The sequence below is a fragment of the Thamnophis elegans genome, chromosome 2, assembly GCF_009769535.1.
Source record: "Thamnophis elegans isolate rThaEle1 chromosome 2, rThaEle1.pri, whole genome shotgun sequence".
Lineage (NCBI taxonomy): Eukaryota > Metazoa > Chordata > Lepidosauria > Squamata > Colubridae > Thamnophis > Thamnophis elegans.
Window position 1 is genome coordinate 78,851,261 of NC_045542.1, and position 18,464 is coordinate 78,869,724.

Genomic DNA, 18,464 nt, shown 5'->3' on the forward strand with positions numbered 1-18,464 from the left:
AATGACCCTTATCTATAGCTATATACAGTAGCTATATGGTATAGCTGCCTACAGGTGGGATTCAGCCAGGGGCCTGGAGATTCTTCATCTTTGTTTTATTTTTCTCTCTCTTTTACTCTGCAGCCTGTCAATTTCTGATAACAGTATACATGGACCCAGTTTTATGACTTGAATTTAGAAGAATAGGTTTTCCACATTAAAAATAATAACAACAATGCTTGTACTTCAGGCATTGTTTTATGGAGTGGATGTGAAATGGATTTTCTCTAGAATAAGCTCACTTTTTGATTTCATATCTATAAAGGCTTCAGCTTTAAAAAGAAGAAAATAATGTGAACACTGAGTATTTTTCACCATGGACAAACCATCCCCTCCCATCCACCCTATGTGTGATACTAGTTCAAGGCTTTCTTTCCCTATATTTCACCACCACCTGGTATTGATATTCAGTGGGACTGCAGTGATTATTATCACAAAATAATCAACAGGCACAGATACCATACTTTCTAATAACAAACATGGAGTTTATTTTATTTTTCCTCAAGACTGAAGATTTTCTGGGAGCGGCAAGGCTGAGAGAGTGAAGTTTGATTTTTTTTTTCTTCTTCCCCACTGCAATTTCTCCTGAAAAATCGGACTCGCCCTGATAATTAAAATTATGGCGGGAAAAGACATCAATAAGCAGTCAAGATTCGGGGAAATCTGTGTGATGTCTTAAAAAAACAGACCCTTGGCAGAGGATTTCTTTACCTAAGCAACGCCAGCGCGTGCTAGTCCGCTGAACGTTAGGTAAGTCTCGGTTAACTCGGATGCTGTTCTAGGAAAAGAACAAAAAGAAGAAGAAAGAAAAAGGCATTGTTCCTCAGAGTTCCCATTTCGAATCCCTCCAAATAGCAGGAAAAATCGGTTCCTGAGCAAAGTTAACACTCCCGCTCCCCCCTCCCAAAAAAAAACACCCCACTCTCTCGCAATAATAGGGTAACCTGATTTTTTTTTCAGTCCCCGGGAAATGAGGGAAGAAATAGGTTTTCTAAAGCCATTGACAGACTGAGTGCTCGGGAAAGCTCTACTTTCCTCCAGACAAAAGCCAGCGCTCGAAATATACAGTATATTCCGAGCGCTGGCTTTTGACTGAGGGAAAGCAGAGCTTTTCCCGGTTTCGAGTGCTAAGCGTACACGGGACTGCAGCCTTAAAGACACGTGAAGAGGCGCTTCTGCCCCCCCTCAGCGGGCTTACAGTTTAGCTCCGGTTAAGACGCCAGTCCTCTCGAAGGGCGCGCGCGCGCGCTCAGGGTTCAGGAAGCGGCGGAAGCCTGGCGGACGCACCAAAGGAGGCTTGGGCTGCCCGGCGATCCGTCGGGGACCGAGAGACGGGCGCCGCCGAGCAATACGGGCTTCTTGTAACTCTTCTCCATTGCTGCTCTGAACTTCCGGCTGCCAAGCCGAATCTGAAGGAAAGGAAGTCCCACTTCCTGAAACACAGTGGGATGAACAACTAGACTTTGGAGGGTAGCTTTCGGGTTCTCCGAATAGGTAGAACTGCGATTCCCATCATCCCCAGCCAGTAGGGCCCTTGGTGATGAAAGGAAGGGCATGGTGACTGGATAGTTTGGACTGAAAACCGACGGCGTTTGAAAGGAGCTCCTTTAGGAAAGTATTTGCATCGGTCTCACAGGATCACGCTTGGACGAAAGCCCTGGGAACTAGCCCTGGGAATAAGAAAGAAAATAAGTGTTTGTGTGTGTGTGGGGGGGGGGGGGGAAGCTGACAGAGATAACTCAGCAACAATATCCTGTGTGAATGTGTGTGCGTTTGTATGTGTGTATACACTCATATATGCATATACATGCATACATTTTAAAAAAAGAGTACCAAAAAATCATATCCCATAAGCAATTATATAAATTACATTAAATGTTCAATTATATAAATTGCATGAAACGTTTGGATCACTTGCCATTTTCCTCTAAACACTTTCTTTTAAAAATATTTTTGTTAACAGTTTTTACATAGTTAATAAGAAATACGTTCAAAGAAAGAAAAAAATATAACAAGGTAAGTGGAAAAGTGGGAGAGAAGAAAAACAAAAAAGATAGAAAAAAGAAAATAAAAAGACCATTTTTTTTAAAAAAAAAGTGAACATTCTTTTCAGGAGTTATGCACACAACTCTGGTCAAACCATTGCAATTTCATCACAATTCTCATCTTTCTGTAATCTAGGCTTTCTAATCATCAGCACCATAAATTACAAAATCATTTTCTTTGTTATGCAAAAAGTCCATAAGGGGTTTCTAGTCACTGATGAATGTCAACAATGACCTGTCTCTAATGAAAAAAAGTTAATTTGTCCATCTCAGCAAATTTTGTCAATTTCACCAGCCATTCGTCCATAATAGGTAATGCCAAATCTTCCATCTTTGCCCGCAAAATACCCTCACCCCAGTAATCATACAATGAAATAATCTTCCATTGCTCTTTTTTTTTAAATCCATCAATCTTAAAAGGAAACGTCTGGCTTCAGCTGAATATTAAACTTTAAAATCCTCATTGTATGTATATATTCAAATACAAAAGTTTTTAGTGTTTATTCACCAAATTCCCTGCATGTGGTTCACATTTCTAACATACATTTGAAATACCTTTATGCATTCTAGATAATTTATCTGATGTCATGTACAACATTCTGTAATATTTTTAATATCATAACATAGTGTCAACTTTCCACACTTTTTGCCACATATTTCCCATTTGTCCCATCTGTAGATTATAACCAAAATTATTTGCCCATTCTTCTAAATACTTTCGTACTTATTTGACTCATGACCTTTGAACACTCCTAAGATCAATAACATATTCTATGGGGGGAAAATAAGACATTTTTTTTGTACACGGGCTTAACTTTTGGTACATTCTTCTCCTGTGTATCAGAGAGATAGAGGATGTATGCGCACATATATACACCTATATCTACTTACTCAAATGTTACATTTATTCATTTACAGTACAATCTTTATAGCTGTTATATTGTATTATTTTGGTTTGTCTGCTTTGTTCACTGGCTTGCCAGTTCCCATGAGTTCTTTCTCTTTTGCTCTGGTCTTCTCATTCTTGTCTTATACTCTTTTCACTACAGGTAATCCTCGATTTACAACCATTCATTTAGTGACCATTCAAAGTTACAACAGCACTGAAAAAAATGATTTATGACCATTTTTCACACTTACAACCATTGCAGCGTTCCCATGGTCACATGATCAAAATTCAGATGCTTGGCAACTGATTTATATTTATGATGGTTGGCAGCATCCTGAATCACGTGATTAGCTTTTGCAACCTTCTGACAAGCAAAGTCAACGCGGAAGCCAGATTCACTTAACAATCCTGATACTTACTTAACAACAGCAGTGATTCATTTGACAACTTTGACAAGAAAGGTTGCAAAATGGGACAAAATTCACTTACCAAATGTCTCACTTAACAGAAGTAAATGTTGGGGTCAACTGTGGTCATAAGTTGAGGACTACCTGTATTTTTATTAATGCCTTTTTCTTTTCATCCATGTAAGCTATGGTGGGCAGGCTATGCTTTGGTTCATTTTTTATTATTATAGATCATGCCAAGGACTATTGTCTTCCCATCACCAAAGTGGATCCTGAAGGAAAGACAAAAATGACATGTAGTGTTATCTTATACATCTTTTTACAAATTGTATAGATTTTTTCTTTGGGCACAGTAGTTTTTCTAGGATAAAGAACATCTGCCATTTGCTTATGCTAAAAGAGCTGGTTTCTCATGAATTTCCACATTCTGAGGGCCACAGTTCTTGGTGACTTCTCCTGTAGCCAAAAGGGAGAAAATGAAAAGTTTATCTCCTGGTTCGGTCAAGCTAGTGCACTAGTTGAAAGAAGAGTAGTGTCTTTCTCTTCTCCCTGCTGGCTCAGCAGCCACCTCAATAAATTCAACATAAAGGTGTGGGATTTAGGTTTATGGGATGGAAGCATGAAGAGCAGCAGTGAGAAAATACTGTGGTATAGAATGCCTTCAGTTTAGCACAGCTATGGAGCATGATGTCCAAGTGGACAGACGATAGATACCAACGTAATACTTCTATTTAAGAATTTTCATAGAGTCTCTAGTTTAGTTTTCAAACAAATGTTTCACATGATCCTTTAGCACCTTGCCTTTTCAGATGTGAAGACTACCTAGTTGGCTGTGCTAGCAACATACGGTAGCCTCTTCTTACAAATGAAAAAAAAGTAGTCCTTCCTCTTCAGATTTATCCCAGATAAAGCATCCATCCAGTTCTGAAGCTGAACAAAGCTTCTTTATAATAAATGGCTTCATCAAATGGGATCTGTTGAAAGGTATAATGTTCTGATCTTATCTATGTAAGCTAAAAAATATTAAGAGAGTAGGATTAATCTAAAAAGTTAAGCAGCAGCAGCAGCAACAACACTCCTACATCATCTTAGAGAACACAGAACAGCCTTTCCTAAGGGTGGGGTGGGGGAATTGAGCCATTCTGACTACCAGCCAAGCTAGCTGAGGAATGATGAGAGCTGCAGGCTAGAACATTTCTGTTGCTACACTTGGTCCATTTTCTCTCTAATAAAGAAATATTTCATTCACAAAGGCTTATGACAATTATTTTATTGAGTTACTGCAGACTTTCCAAAACTAATACAACCAAGTGTCCTGGAACAATAATTCCCAGAATTCCCAATGCCAGTGGTGGGTTGCAGGCGGTAAGCCCCAGTACCGGCATACTGGTACCTGCCAGGAGCACCGGGTACCATTCTGGTATGGTGCTCCGGAGAGCCCACCCACCCGCCCTCCTTACCTATATTTGAGCTCTACGGTGCTTCTGTGCACATGCAGGGAGTGTATGGTGCCTGCACGATGCTCTGCCGAGCAGCTGGAGCATCGCAGAGCATCGCAGGAGGTAAGGATGCATGTACGTGCTGCACACATGTGCGTGCGTGCTGGGCACATTCATGTGGTGGATGCCAGGCCCCGTTGCACCATACCAGTTGCAACGGGATTCGGAACCCACCACTTCCCAGTACACATGACCACTGGATATGCTGATAGTGGATTGTAGGGCTTGTAGATCCAAGAACATATGGAAGATGTCTCTGGCTTCTTTTTTACACCCTCCTTAAAGGTAAAAAGGTAACAGTTCCCCTCACACATATGTGCTAGTCATTCCCAACTCTATGGGGTGGGGCTTATCTCTGTTTCAAAGCCGAAGAGCCAGTGTTATCCGAAGACATCTCCATGGTCATGTGGCCGGCATGACTATACACCAAAGCGCTACCAAAGGTGGTCCTTATTTATGTACTTCCATTTTTACATGTTTTTGAACTGCTAGGTTGGCAGAATCTGGGGCAAGTAGCGGAAGCTCTCTCCATTCTGTGGCACTAGGGATTCGAACTGCCAACCTACCTTACTGATCGACAAGCTCAGTGTCTTAGCCACTGAGCCACTGCATCCCACAATATCCTCCTTACTGTGTCACAATGATGACTGACTAGCCATTTTTGTAGGCTGCACCATCCAAATATTGTCTTTATCTCATTCCCAGCTCACTACAAAAGCAGCATACATTCCACTTTAGCTGATTCAGTTTATAAGTATATTTTCCATCTTCTTAAGACGGAAGTATTCACAATTATGCTGGTGATGAAGTAATTAAAATCTGGGGTTTACTTGCTCCCATAGGCTACCTGAGGCTACTGCAGACAATACAATACAATACAATAGCAGAGTTGGAAGGGACCTTGGAGGTCTTCTAGTCCAACCCCTTGCCTAGGCAGGAAACTCTATATAGACAAATGGCTATCCAAAATCTTCTTAAAGTAGACATACCTCTACTCTCTGGTTCCTGTGATCTGTTTTCCTTAGCTATTCTACTTTTGAAAGTGAGAATGTCCCATTGTCTCAAACTGAGCTCTGTTAAAAAAAAAACACCTATCTTTCCCCACCTCACCTGCCAATCCTGCTAGGCTAGTAGAGCTTGGAGAGATGGCAAATATAGTGAAAGGGGAAAACTGGAAGCCAAGGAGCTGCTTTCTCCCCCTTCTCTTATTAAAATGCGTGGCAGGAGAAGGGGAGGGATGTTTTTGAAAAGCATCCAGTAATCTTTTGGAAGGCTACCAAACATATGTCAGCACTCCTCAGACTTATCCATGTGGTGAGTGGGCACTTCCTGGTAAAGCAAAAAAACTTCTACTCTTCTTCTCTCCTGGGAAGCAACACCAACACCAATGATCAAGCAACTGCCTTACTACACAAAATCCCCCCCCCCCTGCCCCGCTGATCAGGCATTCCAGCACTTAATGTCTAGGAAGAGGTTCTGCTTAGTGAAATGAGAGATGTTCTGCCAGGCCAATTTGTGCCTGAATCATGGTGAGGAGGGAGGTTCTGCTGGTAAAGCGGAAGTTTCACTATTTCACTCATCAAAATCATCAACACATGTGCATAAATATCCATGCATAGTATTAGTTCCAGTTCAGAGTTTGACATTTGGACCAACTTCGATTCCTTCAGAATAACAGAGTTGGAAGGACCTTTGAGGTCTTCTAATCCAACCCCCTGCTCAAGCAGAAGACCCTATACGATTCCAGTCACGTGGCTGTCCAGTTTCTTTTTAAAAGTATCCAGCGATGGAGCACCCACAACTTCTAAAGGCAAGCCACTGGTTAGTTGTTCTCACTGTTATGAAATTTCTCCTTAGTTCCAGTTTGCTTCTCTCCTTGATTAATTAACTCATTGCTTCTTGTTCTACCCTCAGGTGCCTTGGAAAATAGTTTGACTCCCTCTTCTTTGTGGCAGCCTCTTAGATATTGGAATACTGCTATCATGTCACCCCTAGTTCTTCTTTTCATCAAACTAGACATGCCCAGTTCCTGCAACTGTTCTTCATGTTTTAGCCTCCAACCCCTAATCTTCTTTGTTGTTCTTCCATGCACTCTTTCCAGAGTTTCAACATATTTTTATATTGTGATGACCAAAGCTGGTGCAATAGTCCAAGTGTAATCTTACTGAGACTTTATAAACCATATTAATACTTCATGTGATCCTTCTATCCCACTGCTAATGCAGCTTAGGATTGTTTTGGCATTTTTGGGTGCTGCCACACATTGCTGGCTCATATTTAAGTGATTGTCCACTAGGACTCCAATATCTCTCTAACAAACAGTTACTGCTTGAACCAAGTTTCACCTTATTTATACCTGTATATTTGTTTTTTCTTGCCTAAGGGTAGAACCATTGAATTTCATTTTGTTAGATAGGGCCCAGTGTTAAAATCTATCAAGAGCCACCTGGATTTTGAGCCTATCTTCTGGGGCATTGGCTATTCCAGCCAGCTTAGTGTCATCTGCAAATTTAATGAGTTCTCCCTCTATTCCTTAAGGGAACAGATTGTTGTTGTTGTTGTTGTTTTACCACCAAATGATACAAGAAGGAATCCACCATTCACTATCCTTAAATTATCCCATATTAAAATTGTGAGGACAACTGCTGGAGCAGAACAGTGTTTATCAATGAGGTCAGATGGAGGAGCTGGCATATTTTCATGCTGTTTCATGGACTGCAGGAAATTACACTGAAGTGGTTCTGAGGAAAAGCTCTTTGTTGCTCCTTTCATAAAAGGACACAATTCATTAACAGGATTGTAGTATTCATTAACAGGATTGTAGTATATACCCACTGAACTCAATGGGAGAGTTAATTGAGCTCTTGACCTGGCTTTTCTTCCAATGAATTCGGTAGGATAAATATACACTTAATACTGATAGGATTCATTGTTTTAAAGAAACTGAAAACTAAGTAAAGTCAACAATGTGAGCCGTGGTGGTGCAGTGGTTAGAATGCAGTATTTACAGGCTAATTCAGCCAACAGCCAGGAGATCGATTCAGGCTGACTCAGTAAAACTGTTTAGAGAGGGCTGTAAAGCACTATGAAGCAGTATATAAGTCTTAAGGGCTATTGCTAATAAGGCATAACAATGGAATCTGCTAAAGTGTAAATAGAGCCAGTGTCCTTAGATCTGTAGGAGCACAGCTTCAATTTATGGTGACAAATATATACATAGATACATACATACATACACACATACATACATACATACACACATACATACATACATACATACATACATACATACATCAGTAGTTACCGGTAGTTCTCAATTTAAGACTACCGCTGGGACCAGAATTTCCATTGCTAACTAAAGCAGTTGTTAAATGAGTCACACCTGATTTTATGATCATTTTTGCCATGGTTGTTAAGCAAATCACTCCACTACATAAATCCAGTTTCCCCCATTGACTTTGCTAATGGCAACTAAATGACCTCAGGAATGCTATCATGAATACATGCCAGTTGCCAAAAGCCCAAATTTTAATCACTAGACTGTGTGGGTGCTGGACCCATTGTAAGTAATTTTTTTCAGTGCTATTATAAATTGTTTTAGGAGTTGCTAAATAATGGTTTATAGTTGAGGGCTACCTGTAGGAGTTGCTAAATAATGGTTTATAGTTGAGGGCTACCTGTAGTTAGAAAACGTGCCATCAATCTGATGAAATGATTTGTAACTCAAGGAATTTTTTGCTCCTGATTTTTTTTTCTGCCCCTCCAGACTGTGGGATTAATAACTTGAAGAAATACTGTCATCTCTACCTGAACTGAATGAATGCTAAGAACTTTAACACAGGACCTTAGAAGCATTTTGTCCCCATTTTGTCTAGGTTTGGCATCTTTGTAAATCTATTAAAAATCAAGGATGAATTTGGATGGATGAGCTTCAATGTCTGATTATGAAAGATCAATTTTCTTGTTGGTTGTTTTTTTATTATTGACTAAAGCCCATGTCATAATATGCAGGAAGTTTCTCCTGCTAGGGTTTCAGTGTGCAAGTTTATAGCTGAGTGTCTGTCTGTCTGTCTGTCTGTCTGTCTGTGTCTCTCTGTGTGTGTGTGTGTGTGTGTGTGTGAGAGAGAGAGAGAGAGAGACAGAGAGAGAGAGAGACAGAGACAGAGACACAGAGAGAGAGAGATTGTAATATTGTTTTACAAGGTATCAAGTGCTAGCACATGGACTATTCAGAATGGTGTTGGTAGACCATAAAACACCCTTTTCTCTACAGGGTATCAGCCCGGTCTTCATTAAGCCTCTCTGACTGCACTGTTTGAATGCCTCCGATTTCCAGCAATATTTTGTGCCCCACTCCTGAGGACACGCGAATTCCCCAGGCCGCTTTTGAAATAACAGAAGTGGAAGGGAGGCGAGAGAGATCTCCCTTTACCTTTAGAGGTGGATGTTGTTGTTTTTTTAGCTCCGATCTCCTAACGGAGAGACAGTGGGCTAACTTTGAGGTAGAAGACTTCGCAGTGAAGCGCTATGGTTTTGATTAGGCCTCCCCGCCTCCGTTCCCCTCGTTTGAACGCTGCCCCAGGCCGGCTGGGAACCAATTTGGAGGCCACAGCGAGCCCCGCCCCCCTTGCCTTGGAGAAGTCCTCTCCCAGCCTTCGAAATTGGCTCCAAAGGCAGCGAGGAAGCCGCAGGGCGCAGGCGCCTGCTGTCAGCCGCGTTTGAAAGCCGAGGAATGTCGCTCTTTCTAACCTGGAGAACCTCCGCGAGAAAAAGCCGGCGAAGAAAAGGACGCTTAAAACTGACATTCGCTTGGCGCTGCAACCTCGGTCTCCTTGGAAAAGAAAAAAGAAAAAGGGACATGGAAAATGTACTATAAAGGCATCTGAACTTTGCATGTTTGCAAATGTGGAGAGATTTCTCAGGACGTTTAAACTCAGCTGAATACAGGGGTGCTTGCCTCCCAATTAATGTGTTTAACACCTTGTTGCCTGAATATTTCCGATGAGAAAGATCAGTTTGCCGTCCTTTTTTTCTTAAACGGGGCTGAAGCAGCCCGAAAGCTGTCACATGAAAAGTGATTTTCCCAGCCATGATTTCTTTTTCACCCCGCTATGTCTAATGTTCAGTGATGCGTTCCTAACTTTATGAATATAAATGCTAGGACGCTACAAACGATTAAACAAAAAAATTCAAAAACGCCTGGGCTCTTAAGTGTTTGCATTTATTTTCACGTTTAGATTTATTGCTTCAGGTGCAGCAGGCAGTAAACGGTAGGACTACTGATTTGGCTACCTACTATTACGTAGGGTAATATCGGATGATGAATGATCGAAAGTGGGGTGTGAAAAAAGGAAGGGTCAGCTGGAAATTAAGGGATCTCTTCCGTGTAAGAAAATGAAAAGGATGTCAGATGACGCATTTTATAGCCTTTGCTTCGTGACTTGAACGGTGAGGAGAGGCAAAGCGATTTTAGAACACCTAGGAGCTAGAAAGGGAATTAATAGTAGGGAAATTCCCCTTTCAAACCAGAGACAAAACGCACGTTCGGGAAAACAATTAGTCAAGAATCTCTGTAATCGTTTTAGATCCAAGCCTCTGTAACTAAAGAGACTTATGGCTCAGATAATTTTCACCTAAGGGAGCAGGTAGAAACCCTCGTATTTTATTTAATATTCTCTAAATTCCAAGAATGTCCTAGCAGGTGCAATAATTGTTGCCAGCCGATCGCGGAGAGTGCAAAATGATTAATATGCAACCGTCTAGCGAGAACTTTGTATCTCCGCAATATCTTTGCGGAACAAACGAACATTCCAGAAACAATCTGAAGTCCATGGGGGGAGGTTCCCTGGATATTTCGGGAACTTTTCTACCTCTCGCTTGCGCGGTGATGTTCGGTAGCTGAATAAAAGACTCCCGGCGACATGAATGCTCGTCTACTCTCTAGACACAGAATGTATGAAAGAGAACAATTATTTGGGTCTTCCAACTCAGTTGTCTATCCGAAAGGGTTTGCATATGCGTGTCTGTGTAACCCTAAAGTTTTGTTCTCAGATTTAAAGACAAGTTGATACTATTATTATTGCTAAATTTGGAAGGTAATTATTATCACTGAAGCATGGCATTGGTCCTATCACCTACCAGGAGAGAAGAAACTTAACTCACCTGCTCACGTCTTTGATAATTACAATCAATATCTAACATTTCTAATATACTCAGCATTTTACTAGAGGGGGGGAGGGATAATCTACAGACCTAAAGCAGCAAAAAATGAAAGGGAGAAACATTAAATCCTTCAAAGTGAGTTCTATAAAATCCCAGAAAGCAGAATCCTGAAACTCTGAATGCTGGGGCTAAATAAAAACAACAACCGAAATTGTTGGGATATGTAATATCTTCAATATGAGTTTTAAAAAATCCCCAGTGGAATACTCTTGTAATTCAAGCAGTTATTAAGAAGTAAACTCACTGAATTCAATGGCTCCTAATCTCAGAGCACAATAGCAACCTCATTTTTTTTTCCATCAGCTCTTTCCCTCCACCCATAAACATGGATATCTGATATGAAATTGTGTGCAGTTATACAGAAAGCAAACCCCTGTTTGAAGACAATTTACACTGATGGAAGGATGGCTCCAATTTCATAATGTGTGTGTGTAACTGATCTTATTGGCTATTGTCAAACATAAATAATTATGAATTTCAGTTGTCAGAGAAAAAGGGTAATGAAGTCAAGATCTCCTTGATTTTCAGAAGGGAGTAGAGTAGAAGAGAGGTGAATTCTTTATTGACCAAGTTTAACTTGATGCACAAGGAATTTGTCTCCGATATAAACTCTCAGTGTACAAACAAGCAACAAATGATAAATCATGTTCATAGTCACCATAAAAATGCATTCATCATAAATCATAAAATACAACACTTAGTGATAGTCTTAGGATACTAAATAAGCTACCAACACAAACCATACTAGGACACTAAATAAAACAATATAAATTGTGAGATACAAGCAACAAAGTTACAGCCATAAGAAGATAAGGAAAAAGGTAATAGGAAAGATGAGAAGGTTAATAGCACTATTAGATAATTTAAGTGTGGGAATTGTTTAGTAGAGTGTTGACATTGGGGGAAACTGTCCTTGTGTCTCTAATTGTTTATACTCTACATAGGATTTTATACTCCTTATACTCTATGTGTGCGTGTGCACGTGTATGTGTATGAAAGAGAGTTTATACCTCAGATACACCTTTGTTCTTGAAGAAAAGTCAGGAAACCCAATGTTATTGGGGAGAAAAAAGTAACAGAACTGATTTGACAAATGACTGCAAATATGGATTGTTTTAGTTAATCACACTCTTCCAGAAGAACAAGTTCCAAAATCTCGGTGGACTTTATTTCTAAAAATGCATTGTTAACAGATGTTTCAGTGTTACTCAGCAATACTATAGGTGTACAGATGGCAACATACTTCACTTCCAGGTACCTGTACCTTCTACAGTGTAAGTCTTAAATTCTTATTCCTAGATCAATAAGATCCTTAAACCTAACTAAAATATGCCTTACTGGAATAGCTGCTTCAACTCCACCAACAAAACAGCACTCAGGTTTCCGACTACCAAGGCCTAAAAATTTGACTCTGCTCTCTGTACCTGCAGCAAAAGACCATTAGCACCACTTAGAGCAGTGGGTCTCAACCTTCCTAATACAGTTCCTCATGTGGTGACCCCCAACCATAAAATTATTTTATGTTTTCTGTATTTTTTCAAAAATATTGTTTTCCGATGGTCTTAGGCAACCCCTGTGAAAGGGTCATTTGACCCCCCCAAAGGGGTCCTGACCCACAGTTTGAGAACCACTGCCTTAGAGAGACAGTGCAGCTTTAGTCTCCCTGGACAAGCAACATGGACCCTTTTCTTGGAAGCAAAGGCCCACTCATATTTAGATACAGCAGATGGCTACCAGGAAATTTAAAGCAAAAAGAAATCTAGTTGAAGGCAATTTTATTTTGTTTGGTCCACAGGAAAACTTCTGAAGGTGTCCATTTTAGATGCTTTCCTCATTCAGTAATGGCCTTACTTCCTGTCTGAAAAGTTTCGGAGTTGCAACCTTTAGCAACAAACTGGCCTTCTTCAAGGAAATTTTGCCTGCCTGTCAGATGGAAACCTGAGTGCTAAAGGGATTTTTGAATGGGGAGTATCTGCTGTGTTCAGCCTGTGTAGAATCTGCCCAGATGCAGACAACTTGAAACTTAAAACTTAATACATACATAATAAGAATTAAGGGAGGCCAAAATACAAAGGGGGGGGAGGGGAGAGAAGCTTTGAAGCTGGGAGCAGAGGCAGATGCACCAAAGCTCTCTTACCTAGATGTTTCCCCCCACCCCTTCATGGTGTGTCTGAAGATAAATGCACACAACATTACTTATAATTGAGGCTCTCTTTTACTGACTTCACCTCTTCCCTTAGAAACTCAAAGGGTGGAAGAAAGAAGGACAAAACACAGACTATTCATCTTTATGTTAAGACTGCAAAGACCAAAGATTAGCCAATTTCCTTCTTTCCCTAGGAGTGAAATTTATTTCTGAGGGTGGGGGAAGATACCAAAGAGAAAATGGAGGAGTCTCCATTTGATTAGCAAGTAGTTTTTTTTAAAAAAAAAATAATAATCTGCTATTGATGTTTTAAAGATGAGAGCTTCTTAAAAAGGGGACACCTTTTGGAAAAGACAAGATGTGGTCATGGTGCCCCTTCCATTTACACACTCCCTACACAGGAGTGTGTAAACTCACTCCTGGGAAGGCACAATTGCCAAAGATTCCCAAAGATTTCTTCTGAGCATGCCATCTGTTTCTGTGTTCAGGCTTTTAGCTGCAATCCTACACACAGGAATGCAAGACAGACAAGGATCCCAGCTAGCTTCCCCCAGTCTAATCACTTGTCATATTTGGGACCACAACTTCCACCATTCTCATTACACCCGTACATAATCTCCCAGGACATAGCTGATGGTGGTGAGAGTTGTGGTTCCACACTTGGGAAAGATTTTAGGCTGGGGAAGATTGATCTCTGCTCTCTACAAGCAGATAGTAGTAACAGCTGAAATCGGTGTTGGCTTCAAGAATCTCACCTGCATCTAAAATTTTATTGCAGTTGTTTTGCATGAAGAATAAACTTGTTGAAAATACAGTCCCTTCTCCTTTGGTTCTGATCCCATTGATTTTTTTTTCCAAATTGAGCAGAGCACACCACCAATACATACACCATACTTACAAGCCACCGCAAATCTGAAGTTGCATTTAAATGAAGGGACCATCCTTAGTGGAAAAGGCAAGCTATTTATTTCAACTCACTTTTTGAATTTGGTATTTGGAGAAAGCACTATGTTCCCTATTTCTGGAAGCGATTCCTAAGAAGATGGACTCTGTGTGTGCGCGTGGGTACGTGTGTGTCCAATGAAAATTGGTTATACACAGAAGGATCTTCTTTATGCTTCATACGAATAGAGAGAGTTCGAACATGTAGGGTGTTTTTGGTGGAAACCAGTTCCTTAAAACAATTTGGTTCACCTTTAGCTTTTACTCCCCTTTCCTGTGTTGGCTTTCTTCAGAGCTAGAAGGGAATTATACTGACTTTTAAAAAAAACAACCATAATTTGTGCGTGCGTGTAGGCGCATGAGAAAGAGCGGGGGAGAGAGGGAGAGAGAATGAGAATGTATTCAGAATCACACAACGCACTTAATTTAGCAATTGGATTAACTCATTTTTAACTCATTTTTCTGGATTCTTGCAAAGCATGGAATCAAACCAGCTGAGTTCGGGCAAAGAAGCTAAACCTCCGCCAGCAAGCGTGAAGGCTTCTCCTGATGTGACTTGGTTTAGCGCCCGTCCGTTCTGCTGAGAAAAAGCGCTGCTTCCGTTTTGCCTCCTCCCCGCTCCTCACTTCTCCCCGTAGTTGCGATTCAATACAGATAAGATTACGGATGCCACTTTCCCTTTGTCCGATTCGGGTCCGAGATCTGACCCTTTCTATCTTCTCTCCTTTCCTTGCTGCCCTTTACGGCAAGGGCACCTCTGAGAGAATCCCACCGCCGGTACCCGGTCTGTATCCCTTTCCCTCTGCAGGATCTTTCCAAACCGTCCCCCGTCCTAAAGATCCTCCTCCTCTCCCCTATCGGACAGTCACCCCGGGGCGATGGAATCTTGAGGTCGACCCTCCCCGTCCCAACTTCTCGGGGGCCGGAGCAGCGGAAGGTAAGTCGAGCGGGGCAGGCTGGCGGCTGCCCTGGGCGCGCGGGGCGGGGCGGGGCGGGATTCCTTGGGACAGCCCGCAGCTTCTGCTCTCGCTGGAGCCGGTCGAACTGCACAGCCACTTCCCCCAGGAGGTTTGCTTTCATCTCCCCGCTGCTGGCGCCTGCAAACAGCCTTAGTTTGTCTGCCGCGTCTCTCCCGCCCTCCCTCCGTCTCTCGCTCCCTCCCGCTCGCCACCCCTCCTCTAGCGAGCGACTGACTTTCAGAAACAGGGCGCATATTTCCCAGCTGCTGTAATTGACCAGAGAGAGGGGCGGCGGCGGCGGCGGCAGAGAGAGAAAGCGGAGGGGCGGCAAGGCGGGCTATGGGGTGGGTGGGGGAGAGGGAGCCGACGCGGAACTATTCTGGGAGCTCTCCGCCTTCCTGGCCTCTAGTAGGAAGCAGCCTAGAGGAGTTTGCCCTCAGCTACTCGGCCCTTAGCGCCGGCACAACTGTCCCTTGAACCCCTGGATGCTCCACGCCCTGAGCGATGTATTCTCATCCAGTAAATAGCATTTAAGATGTTCGCCGTCGGCCTGTTAAAACAAGACGAATAAGCACACACACACACACACACACACACACACACAGACCATGGCACTCAGCCCTAAACTTAGCGGGGACCCGAACTTTGGATGTGTGTGTGTGTGCAGTTTGATCAAACCGGAGCCCTTGCAAAGAACTTTCGGAACCTGAAATCGAAATTTCCGCCAGTCCCACTGAACCTGAAGGTGGGTACCGAAGCGATGCCCATAAGGACATCGGCCTCCCCCCTCCCCTTTGAAAATGAACCGGACGCAGAGGGCGGCACACCTCTCGTTGAATTGCGTTCCGCGTTAAAGACAAATTGCACAGCACTTCGACGATGACTAAAAAAGTGTTCGTGGCAAGGCAACAATGCCGATTTGTGCAATCCCGCTTAATTGCCCGAATCGCTGAGTATTATTGCCGTCGCTATCAACACGATAATCAGGCAACAGTGTGTAGTGAGTACAGAGGACATTTCTTAATCTCAACCATCGTTGGCAGAAAAAGAGAAGCTCTTTTCCTTGTTCTGGACGCAACCGGTTGCAACGTTTGCTTAAATTCTAGGAAGGGCTCCCCCTGTCTCCAAAGTAAAACGTGAACTTATTGTGTTGGTTGGATCGGGAACCCAACTGGCCGAGTGGCGAAGGCGCGGCTACAAGCGAATAGTTGGCATGTGTTATTTCATGCCCCTTCGGGAGATCTTCCCTAGTTGAAGTAAATGCCAGCGCTTAAGGCTTGCAGGCTCAAACAGGGAAGACATTTGCAGTTTGGGGGCCACTTTATGAACTGTGACCCCAAAACATTCGGGAATAACAATTCTACGAGTCCCTCCTCTAGAGGCGGCGAGTTTAATGCGCGGCGTCAGTTCAGGCAAAGCAGGAGCGAGCCCGGCCAGAATCGGCTGCTCCGCGTTTCTGATGCTGTCGGGCTAGACGCAGACGCCTTTAGGAAGGCATCCTACCGAAAGAACCCCGGCCCCCCTTGTCAACAGGCGAAAGGCCGTCCTGCTGGGAAAGATGTATTGCTCTTTACAAAGACTGTGGCAGCCCGAAAGCTCCCCCCCCCCTCGGGCTTTTGACTTCAAAGCCCCGGAACGGTGAGAGGTTGGCGCTTCCACTGACATCAGGGGAAAGTCCTTCCACGCGTCGGGCTGCTTGCCCTCTAGGCGTTTGAATGCCCTTTGAACTCTTTGGGCCTGTGTTGGGTTCGAAACGCCTCCGATCCATTCTGTTCGAGGACGAACCTTCCATCCAACCCCTCTCCCTTTGGCTCTGCCTTCAGAAACGATGCGTTGGGGTGGGGGAGTTGGATCAAGATGCGCAAGAAGCTCTTTCAAAGACTCGCCCCCCTCCCAAATGCATTTCCCACCCCCCTCCGTTACATTTTGTCCATTGAACTCAATGGCCTGGCGAAGGGAAGGGAGGAGGGGGAGCTTGGAAAGTCCCAGCTACTGAAATAATACTTGGGGTTACACGGAACGGATTATTTGTGCTGCCTTGAATGAAATGATTGATCCAGTTGAGCCTTTCAAATCCCGAACCATATAATTGGGTCCTCCTGTCTCTGAAGCCTATGGGAATATCCCCTCGGTTCACTTATCATCCTCTCTTTCTCTGTGTACAGGGCGTGAGGCGGGGGTGTCCGTGGGTGGCATCGGTACCTCTTCCCTCGCTACCTGTAGTAAAAACTAAGCAAAATCTTCCACCAGCGAATGAAATGACCAAATGTGGTTTGGATGGACAAAACCTGCAAATTGTAAAAATAACAAAGTTGGTGGGGCTCAGTTGGGCAGACGACCAAGCTGAACCCATAACAAAGGGGGGGAAGAGGGGTATAGGAGGCTAGAAGAATTCAAAAGCCTTAACCTGTCCGTTTGAAGACACAGATTCCAATACGCCCGAACTGTAACCAGGTCATTTTGACCTAACCTGATGCTTGTTCCCATTCTTTGTGGGTAAAGCGTTGCATTGATTCGGGGTAATTATCTCAACCTCTTCGACGGAGCGGCACTAGCTTTACATTGTTTCTGTTTACTCATATTGTTCTCGATTTTCATCAATTTTAATTTTCCTGTCACTGGCGATGGGAAGGGGGCGACTGAGGAGGAGAATCAGGACTCAGGCTGGTTGCTATCCCAACGCCTATGGTTTTGCAAAGAGGACTCAATTGCTTACTTTCTGCCACTCGAGGGTTCAAGAACCTGCCGTCGGTTCACGCTGGCTGCATAGTTTGTCAGTCTGAGTTTTGAAAATAGCTTAAAAGTGGTACTGGTAATAATACTCGTGATAAAACAGGGCAGGAGAGTGAGAGAAGGTTCACCTTCCCAAGATTTTATTTCAAGTTCTGTCCACTCCGGTTTAATAGAATAATGGGTTCATCTACCTAATCTAAAATATTTCTCAAGCGGAGGCATGTCGTTCCAATGGAAGAAGATATTTCTAGTTCGGTGTCGAACTGAACAGTCCTTGATGCTCTCTGAGCTTGATTGTTTTCCTGCACAACATTTCATTACCCAACTGAAGATCTAACCTAGTTGGGTAATTGAAATGTCTGCAAGAAAACAACCGAGCTTGTAGACATGTCGCTTCCAAGTTGGTCCTGGCATTTGCAGGGCTTGGTGTTAGGGAAGTGGCGACCAGACATAGGTCAGTTTGGAGGAGATGCCCACCCCTTTATCCAAGCGGCACCTCTTTGTAGATAGCAGAAGCCTTAAAGTGAAAGGTGGACTATAAAGTCTACGGGGCTTGACTGGCAAATGAAAAAGAACTTCGCCT